The following is a 10,639-nucleotide window of genomic DNA, read 5'->3' as shown; positions in this document are numbered from 1 at the left end:
CCATGATGCTGATATATAATATATGTGCTCTAATATTTCCAAAAATATTATGTGCCCAAAAAAGTCCACCAAATACTTCTCATATAAGTATATTTAACCACTCGACCCCTGGAATGTTTTACCCCCCCCCCCCCCCCTTCATGACCAGGCCCTTTTTTTTGCTATTTTTTGCGATACGGCACAGCATTATTTTAACTGACAATTGCGAGGTCGTGCGACGTTGTACCCAAATAAAATTGGGTACGTCCTTTTTTCCCCATAAATAGAGCTTTTTTTTTTGTGGTATTTGATCGCCTCTGTGAGTTTTTATTTTTTGCGCTATAAAATGTATTTTAAAAAAATATATATATTTTTTTTTTTCCCAAAAATTTATTTTTCAAAATTTTTTTTTTTCTTTCCTGGGGAAATTGTGTGAAGTGTTCTTGCCTCCAGTAGTAGTAAAAAAAAAAGTCGATGAAGTCCCAACAGCTGAAAGAGCTGAACATTTCTTTCAAAAAAAAATTTATTTTGAAACATGTATTTTTTTTTTTTTTTAATTATATTTTTTTCAAAAAAAAATTTTTTTTTTTCAAAAAATATATTTTTTCAAAAAAAAAATTTTTTTCAATTTTTTTTTTTTTTTTCCTGGAGAAATTGTGTGAAGTGTTCTTGCCTCCACCTACAGTAGTCTACAACTAGTAGTAACTACAAGTAAGTGTTGTGTGGTTGGAGTGGCTGGAGTAACTGTGAAAAGTGTTAAAAAGCTCAATATTTTTAAAAGTATAAATAGTAGAATAAAAAGTTGAAAAAGTCCCAACATTAGCTGAAAGAGCTGAACATTTCTTTCAAAAATCATTTAAAAAAAAAATTTTTGAAAAAAAAAAAATTTTTGAAAAAAAAAAAATTTTTGAAAAAAAAAAACAATTTATAGAAAAAAAAAATCATTAAAAAAAAAAAAAAAAACATTTTCGAAAAAAATGTTCCGTTCTTTCAGCTAATGTTTCGACTTTTTTACTACTATTTATGCTTTTTAATATATTAAGCTTTTTAACACTTTGCACAATTACCCCAGCCACTCCAACCACACAACAGTTATTCAAGCCACTCCTCCCATTCACTCTGAATGAAGCACCTTTGGACAGCAGCATTTTCAATCTGGGGGGGGGGGAGTGTTAGATGTACTAGCGGATTTAACCTCTTCGACCCCGGAAGACCTCCTCTGTGACTCAAAACTGGCAACCTGCAGAATTTTTTAAACGTCGCCTATATGGAGATTTGTAAGGGTAAAAGTTCGCCAGTACACACAAGCGGGCGCAATTCTGAAGCGTGGCGCGTTGGGTATCAGTTCATATTGTGTTGCAGGTGATTGGAGCCACAACAAAACAACTGAATAATGTCAATAATAATAATAATAATAATAATAATAACAACAACATATAATAATAATAATAATAATAATACAATAATAATAATAACAACATATAACAATAATAATAATAATAATAATAATAACAATAATAATAATAACAACATATAACAATAATAATAACAATAATAATAATAATAATAATAATAATAATAATAATAATAATAATAACAATAATAATACAATAATAATAATACAATAATAATAATAACAACATATAACAATAATAATAATAATAATAATAATAATAATAATGATAACAATAATAATAACAACATATAACAATAATAATAATAATAATAATAATAATAATAATAATAATAATAATAATAATAATAATAATACAATAATAATTATACAATAATAATAATAATAATAATACAATAATAATAATAATAATAACAACATATAACAATAATAATAATAATAACAATAATAATAATACAACAATAACAATAATAATAATAATAATAATAACAACATATAACAATAATAATAATAACAATAATAATAATAATAACAACATATAACAATAATAATAACAATAATAATAATAATAATAATAATAATAATAATAATAATACAATAATAATTATACAATAATAATAATAATAATAATAATACAATAATAATAATAATAATAACAATAATAATAATACAACAATAACAATAATAATAATAATAATAATAATAACAACATATAACAATAATAATAATAATAATAATAATAATAATAATAATAATAACAAAATATAACAATAATAATAACAATAATAATAATAATAATAATAATAATAATAATAATAATAATAATAATAATAATAACAACAACATATAACAATAATGTTGTTGTTTTTTTGTTACATTTTATTTTTAGGAATATTCGGAGGGTCTTTCCTCTTCTTCTCCAAGCAGATTAGAAAAAGGGGCACAGAGCTGAAGGGGGGGGGGGCACCCCAACATGGAACTCAGCTCATTCCCCACAGTTATAACCTTTTGTACCCCCTGCCCCGCCCTATTAGATTGTAAGCTCTTCTGAGCGGGGTCCTGCTAATCCTCTTGTATTTTTATTGTGTTGTCTCCCCTTTCATATTGTAAAGCGCTGAGTAAACTGTTGGCGCCATATATATATAAACCCCGTATAATAATCAAAAAAAGAAAAGTATCCCCGTCAGAGAACTCAGTTACAATGTATCAGGTAAAATCATAGCACGCCGTCCGTCTTCCATTAGTCCGGGGCTGAGCACCATGTGAGTTTTCTGTATCAATGGACTACAAGTCCCAGCGGGAGCTGCCACTCCTTGTAATTCCTCATCAGCTGGGGAGCCAAGGTGGCTCTCTGCTTTATTCTGCAGCCTTTCATTTATTATAGGTGGAGGAAAATGTATTTCAGTGGAACTTTGCCACCACCTAGTGGTGAAATATGAGAATTGCACATGGCTCGAGTTTGGCGCACACACCGTTGGATCAGATGGAGCACACATCTGTTTATTTTTTTGTATTTATACAATCTGAACATCCCCTGAAGTTTTATTCTATATGAACTCATCATCTTTATCTCTTTGGCATCAACCTATACTATGGCGGTGACGGAGAACGGAGCGAGGGGTATGCAGCAGTGGCGGTGCTAACAATATTTTTTTTTTTTTGGGGGGGGGGGGGGGCGCAAAAAATATTTTGAAAAAAATCATCAATTTCATCCACTGTGCCCTCAAATGTTGCCACTATGCCATCAAACGCTGCCACTGTGCCCATCAAACGCTGCCACTGTGCCCTTAAATGCTAACACTGTGCCATCAAATGCTGCCATTGTGCCATCAAACACAGCCACTGTGCCCTCAAATGCTGCCACTGTGCCATCAAACACTGCCACTGTGCCCATCAAACACTGCCACTGTGCCCATCAAACGCTGCCACTGTGCCCTTAAATGCTAACACTGTGCCATCAAATGCTGCCATTGTGCCATCAAACACAGCCACTGTGCCCTCAAATGCTGCCACTGTGCCATCAAACACTGCCACTGTGCCCATCAAACACTGCCACTGTGCCCATCAAACGCTGCCACTGTGCCCTTAAATGCTAACACTGTGCCATCAAACGCTGCCACTGTGCCCATCAAACGCTGCCACTGTGCCCTTAAATGCTAACACTGTGCCATCAAACGCTGCCACTGTGCCCTCAAATGCTGCCACTGTGCCCTCAAATGCTGCCACTGTGCCATCAATTGCAGCCACTGTGCCAAATGCTGCCACTGTTCCCTCAAACGCTGCCACTGTGCCCTCAAATGCTGCCACTGTGCCATCAAACACTGCCACTGTGCCATCAATTGCAGCCACTGTGCCAAATGCTGCCACTGTGCCCATTAAACGCTGGCACTGTGCCCTCAAATGCTGCCACTGTGCCATCAAACACTGTCACTGAGCCCATCAAATGCTGCCACTGTGCCCTCAAATGCTACCACTGTGCCCTCAAACACTGCCACTGTGCCCTCAAACACTGCCACTGTGCCCTCAAACTGTGCCACTGTGCCATCAAACGATGCCACTGTGCCCTCAAACGCTGCCACTGTGCCCTCAAACGCTGCCACTGTGCCCTCAAATGCTGCCACTGTGCCAACAAACGCTGCCATGGTGCGACCAATTGCAGCCACTGTGCCAAACGCGGCCACTGTGCCCATTAAACGCTGCTACTGTGCCATCAAATGATGCCACTGTGCAATCAAACGCTGCTAGTGTGCCCAGCATACGCTGCCAGTGTGCCCATCAAATGCTGCCAGTGTGCCCATCATATACTGCCTGTGTACCCATCAAATGCTGCCAGTGTGCCCTTGAATGCCCCCAGTGTGAACCCCCCCGCCCGCTCGCCGTCTACCCTGCACTTACCCTGTCTTGGTGGGGCAACAGGTGAAGGCGACGAGCGAGGTCCTTTGTGCGTTTCCTGCCATCCTCATCTCCTGTCACCCCCCTCCTGATAGGCGTCCAATAGCTGCGCCTGTCATTTCAGCCAATCAGGTGATGGGTAACAGTCCCGAGCACCTGATTGGCAGAGAGGCGGTTTTGTGTTAGGAAAGTGAATATTCATTCGCTTTACTAACACAGCTGAGTGACCTGTGAGTGCCCAGCATGGCGCTCACAGGTCACCTTTTTTGACGCCTATTAGAGCCTATGGCTCCAATCAGTTGCTTCAAAAACAACCCCCGCTGCAGGAATTCAAGCGCCCGAAAAGGAGTCGGGCGCCTGAATAGGGGGTGGCAGCAGAGACCTTAGATAAAATGCATTAATCTATCTATTGGTGATAGAGGAGATAGCAGCAGAGAGGGGGCTGCGCCCGGGCCGCCACTGGTATGTATCCCCCCCAATAACGATATAAGGTCTGCTGGTTCAGGCATTGCTGCAAGTGAGGCGTGTCAGATGAGTTTAGTTAGAAATCCTCGTGCATCCTATGCATTAAGGTGAAAAAACGTCTTCAAGTGGATTTTCCTTTCGTAAATAACCCCCTAAGGCTCCATTCACACCTCAGCATTCTGAATTTACCGGCACAATCACAATCAACAGTTATCAGCTGTCGAAGGGCTTCCCTGCTGTCAGCTGAATAAAAAAAAAAACTGAAAAAAAATTGCTGGTAAAAATATTAAAAAAAAAACTGTGTGGGGTTCCCCCCAAAATCCATACCAGACCGTTATCTGAGCATGCTGCCAGTAAGGAGTAAGCGCCCCCATTTTAAATGGAATATGACTTATTTATTTCTTTAGAAATGTCAGTTTTGCTGCAGCAGGTTCTTTACATGCTACATATGCGCTACATTACAGACAGACTAAGGGGACCCCCTCAGGGCACTATATTTAAAGGTATTTTTCATTTTTATTGTTGCACTTTAAGCTTCATTAAAATCATTGCTCCTGAAAAAAATGATAGGTTTTAAAAAAAAAACATTTGCATTGATACATGTCCCCCAGGGCAGTACCCATACCCCCTTTTATGGCCAATAACTTGCATATAAGCCTAAAAAATGGGGACTTTTGATTTCTCATGTTTGGCCCTCATAGAATTCAATGGGGTTTGCTGTTGACAGCTGAATAAAAAAAAAAAAATATTTGCTGGTAAGAATAGTAAAAAGGAAAAACAAAACAAAAAACGGCATGGGGTCCCCCCTAAAATCCATACCAGACCCTAATCTGAGCAGGCTATTCTCTTCATTTCAAATGTTTAATGAGTGGCGGCAACATCAAAGGAGGTGGGGAAGGAAGGTTTATTAAAGAAGGTGGGGGTGGGGGGAAGGTTCATTGATGGAGGTGGGAAGGGAAGGCTCATTGATGGAGGTGGGGAGGGAAGGCTCATTGATGGAGGTGGGAAGGGAAGGCCCATTGATGGAGGTGGGGAGGGAAGGCTCATTGATGCAGGTGGAGGGAAAGGCTCATTGATGCAGGTGGAGGGAAAGGCTCATTGATGCAGGTGGAGGGAAAGGCACATTGATGGAGGTGGGGAGGAAAGACTCATTGATGGAGGTGGGAAGGGAAGGCTCATTGATGGAGGTGGGGAGGGAAGGCTCATTGATGGAGGTGGGGAAGGAAAGCTCATTGATGGAGGTGGGGAAGGAAGGCTCATTGATGGAGGTGGGGAGGGAAGGCTCATTGATGGAGGTGGGGGGGAGGCTCATTGATGGAGGTGGGAAGGGAAGGCTCATTGATGCAGGTGGAAGGAAAGGCTCATTGATGGAGGTGGGGAGGGAAGGATCATTGGTGGAGGTGGGGAGGGAAGGATCATTGGTGGAGGTGGGGAGGAAAGACTCATTGATGGAGGTGGGAAGGGAAGGCTCATTGATGGAGGTGGGGAGGGAAGGCTCATTGATGGAGGTGGGGAGGGAAGGCTCATTGATGGAGGTGGGGAGGAGGCTCATTGATGGAGGTGGGAAGGGAAGGCTCATTGATGGAGGTGGGGAGGGAAGGCTCATTGATAGAGGTGGGGAGGGAAGGCTCATTGATGCAGGTGGAGGGAAAGGCTCATTGATGGAGTTGGGGAGGGAAGGCTCATTGATGGAGGTGGGGGGGGATGCTCATTGATGGAGGTGGGAAGGGAAGTCTCATTGATGGAGGTGGGGAGGGAAGGCACATTAATGGAGGTGGGGGAAGGAAGGCTCATTGATAGAGGTGGGGAGGGAAGGCTCATTGATGCAGGTGGAGGGAAAGGCTCATTGATGGAGGTGGGGAGGGAAGGCTCATTGATGGAGGTGGGAAGGGAAGGCTCAATGATGGAGGTAGGGAGGGAAGGCTCATTGATGGAGGTGTGGAAGGAAAGCTCATTGATGGAGGTGGGGAAGGAAGGCTCATTGATGGAGGTGGGGAGGGAAGGCTCGTTGATGGAGGTGGGGGGGAGGCTCATTGATGGAGGTGGGAAGGGAAGGCTCATTGATGGAGGTGGGGAGGGAAGGCTCATTGATAGAGGTGGGGAGGGAAGGCTCATTGATGCAGGTGGAGGGAAAGGCTCATTGATGGAGGTGGGGAGGGAAGGCTCATTGGTGGAGGTGGGAAGGGAAGGCTCATTGATGGAGGTGGGGAGGAAAGGCTCATTGATGGAGGTGGGGAGGGAAGGCTCATTGATGGGAGGTGGGGAGGAAAGGCTCATTGATGGAGGTGGGGAGGGAAGGCTCATTGATGGAGGTGGAGGAGGGAAGGCTCATTGATGGAGGTGGGTTGGGAAGGCTCATTGATGGGAGGTGGGGAGGGAAGGCTCATTGATGGAGGTGAGGAGGGAAATGCTCATTGATGGAGGTGGGGAGGGAAGGCTCATTGATACAGGTGGAGGGAAAGGCTCATTGATGGAGGTGGGTTGGGAAGGCCGGCCTGTGTAGTCTGATCCAATAAAAGGACTATTGGAGCACAAATTGGTGAAAAGATGAATGCTGATTCTGATAGAAAGGTGTCAGGACACAGAGCATAGCAGTGTGTTGTGTATGGGGTTGTGTAGCCACAGACCGGTCTTGGTGTATATCATGACCTGTGTCCACAGCCAAAAGGGCCTACAATGGGCACATAAGCATCAGAACTGGACCACAGAGCAATGGAAGAAGGTGGCCTGATTTAATGAATGACATTTTCTTTAACATCATATGGATGGCCAGGTGCGTCACTTACCTGGGAAGAGATTGAACCAGGATGCAGTATGGGAAGAAGACAAGCCAGCGGAGGGAGTGTTATGCTTTGGGCAATGTTCTGCTGGGAAACGTTGGCTCCTGCCATTCATGTAGATGTTACTTGATGTCCATGCCTCGGTGGGTCAGGGCTGTTTTGCTGGCAAAAGGGGGACCTACTCAACATTAGGTGGGTAGTCATATTGTTAGGGTCATAATGTTTGGCTGATTGGCGTATATCTCTATGGACACCCTAAATAGATATGCAAACCTACTTCCAATCAAACCAATACCCCATAACTTACAACACCAAGCTGCAAGCTAACATGACCAGTTGCCATGATAGTACACACTGCTGTGGTTTGCGGCAAAATTTATACAAGAGGACATGTTTGGTGGGGCAATACTGCCATCAAAGGTGACCCATTTGGCTAAGCCATTGTAGCATGGTATAAGTTGGTCAACCCTTCCTTTAGCACTAGTGAGTAGAGCTGCCATGTAGGACCCCTCTGCCCCATACAGCCCTACTGCCCGGGTCACAGTCTGGAGAATAAGAGCTTCATCATTCTGAAAGGAATTCACTTCCACAGACCGATGTGCCATCCGAGGAGGAATATAAAGTACCTGATGCTGAGTAATGAGATGTCTACAGGAACATTTCCTGATGAGTAAGGGAACATTAATGTTGGCATGGCGGAGTCTGCCATATAAGGAATCCCTGCGGGAGGACACACATTAAATATGAACCCTTATGCTGCTGCAAGGTCTCGCCTTCTTCACTTAATACTCTACAGAGAGAACAATGAGTACTAATCCATTGTGACACTGGACGCATGACTGGGCTACACCCCGGCCCCGGGCCTTCCTTCACCTCTTCACGTCTCAGCTATTCCCTTCATTTCAAATGTTTAATGAGTGGCGGCAACATCAAAGGAAACCCGAGACCAAGATTTGTGTTTAATGAAAATCAATTAGTACCAAAACAGCAATTAACATGAGCAGAATCACCAGACAAGCTATCGGTGACGACTTTCCCCTGCCTGCTTGTTGTAACAAGTTTGGTGAATGAAAGTCATCGCTATAATTCAGTCGAAATTGGAGCGTACAATGAGCCGGCGGTGAAGAAGACGTATCAGGACAACCGGCAGACGTGAGGTGTGCATTCTGAGAGTAGAGCCTGGGGAAGAGTGCAAGACATTGTATATATACACTACAGAGGACTATAGAAATGACACATTGTATATATATATGGAGGTCTATAGAAAGGATACACTGTATATAGGTACAGTGCCTTGCGAAAGTATTCGGCCCCCTTGAACTTTTCAACCTTTTGCCACATTTCAGGCTTCAAACATAAAGATATCAAATTTTTATTTTTTGTGAAGAATCACCAACAAGTGGGACACAATTGTGAAGTGGAACGAAATCTATTGGATTTTTGAAACTTTTTTAACTAATAAAAAAATGAAAAGTGGGGCGTGCAAAATGATTCGGCCCCCTTGCGTTAATACTTTGTAGAGCCACCTTTTGCTGCGATTACAGCTGCAAGTCGCTTGGGGTATGTCTCTATCAGTTTTGCACATCGAGAGACTGAAATTCTTGCCCATTCTTCCTTGCAAAACAGCTGGAGCTCAGTGAGGTTGGATGGAGAGCGTTTGTGAACAGCAGTTTTCAGCTCTTTCCACAGATTCTCGATTGGATTCAGGTCTGGACTTTGACTTGGCCATTCTAACACCTGGATACGTTTATTTGTGAACCATTCCTTTGTAGATTTTGCTGTATGTTTGGGATCATTGTCTTGTTGGAAGATAAATCTCCGTCCCAGTTTCAGGTCTTTTGCAGACTCCAACAGGTTTTCATCCAGAATGGTCCTGTATTTGGCTGCATCCATCTTCCCCTCAATTTTAACCATCTTCCCTGTCCCTGCTGAAGAAAAGCAGGCCCAAACCATGATGCTGCCACCACCATGTGTGACAGTGGGGATGGTGTGTTGAGGGTGATGAGCTGTGTTGCTTTTACGCCAAACATATCGTTTTGCATTGTGGGCAAAAAGTTGGATTTTGGTTTCATCTGACCAGAGCACCTTCTTCCACATGTTTGGTGTGTCTCCCAGGTGGCTTGTGGCAAACTTTAGACGAGACTTTTTATGGATATCTTTGAGAAATGGCTTTCTTCTTGCCACTCTTCCATAAAGGGCAGATTTGATCCACGGTACAAGGGTAAGGTTGCCGACCTTATCTTGCCATCGCAGAGGGAGCAGAGGATGAGACATCTCCGGGAGGCCTTGCAGAAAGGTCTGTGCAACGCGTTCCCAGAGACTGGGAGGTTACAAACTCCTGGTCCTGGACAACGTATTGCTAAGGCATCGGTCAGAAGGAGCGGTGGAGAAGGTGGCCATCTGGCCGATGCATTCAGACAATTTTTTAGTCCGCAGCCCCAAGGTATGATCGGTTCCAGCAACCATCGCCAGCGTCTGATTTACATGGTGCAGGAATAGCTAGGGGCAAGGTCAGACTTGGACACCTTTCCCACCGAAAATCCTCTGGCTTACTGGGTCTTGAGGATGGATCACTGGCCAGAGCTTGCACAGTATGCAATTGAGCTACTGGCCTGTCCTGCATCCAGCGTTCTTTCAGAACGCACCTTCAGTGCTGCTGGTGGCTTTGTTACCGATCACAGGGTGCGCCTGTCCACCGAATCAGTTGATCGACTGACCTTCATCAAGATGAATCAGTCTTGGATCACCCACAGCTACCAAGCACCTGAAGCTGATGTAACAGAATAATTTTTTTTTAAATATCACATCCCTTCAAGACTGCCTATGCTGATGCTGAGTGACTGTCCTGTTATGTTGATTGTCTATCCTCTTCCTCCTCCGCTGATATGTTGGAAGAACATTTCTGGTTCTGGGTGATGCCATCAGCCCAATTTTTCTGCCCCTGTTTAACAGGGGCGTTTAAGTACAATTTTTGATGCAATGCTTTGCAGCAGGGCTAATTCCTGCAATAAAACTAGAGTATATGGGAGAGGTTGCAGTGTCGTGGCACCAGCAGCAGTGCCTAAGGCCAAATTTTTCTGCCCCTGTTTAACAGGGACATGTAATTACA

The sequence above is a fragment of the Lithobates pipiens genome, unplaced genomic scaffold, assembly GCF_037356315.1.
Source record: "Lithobates pipiens isolate NorthernLeopardFrog02 unplaced genomic scaffold, aLitPip1_a1.2 Scaffold_162, whole genome shotgun sequence".
In the NCBI taxonomy this organism is placed as follows: domain Eukaryota; kingdom Metazoa; phylum Chordata; class Amphibia; order Anura; family Ranidae; genus Lithobates; species Lithobates pipiens.
This window is presented reverse-complemented; position numbering follows the sequence as displayed.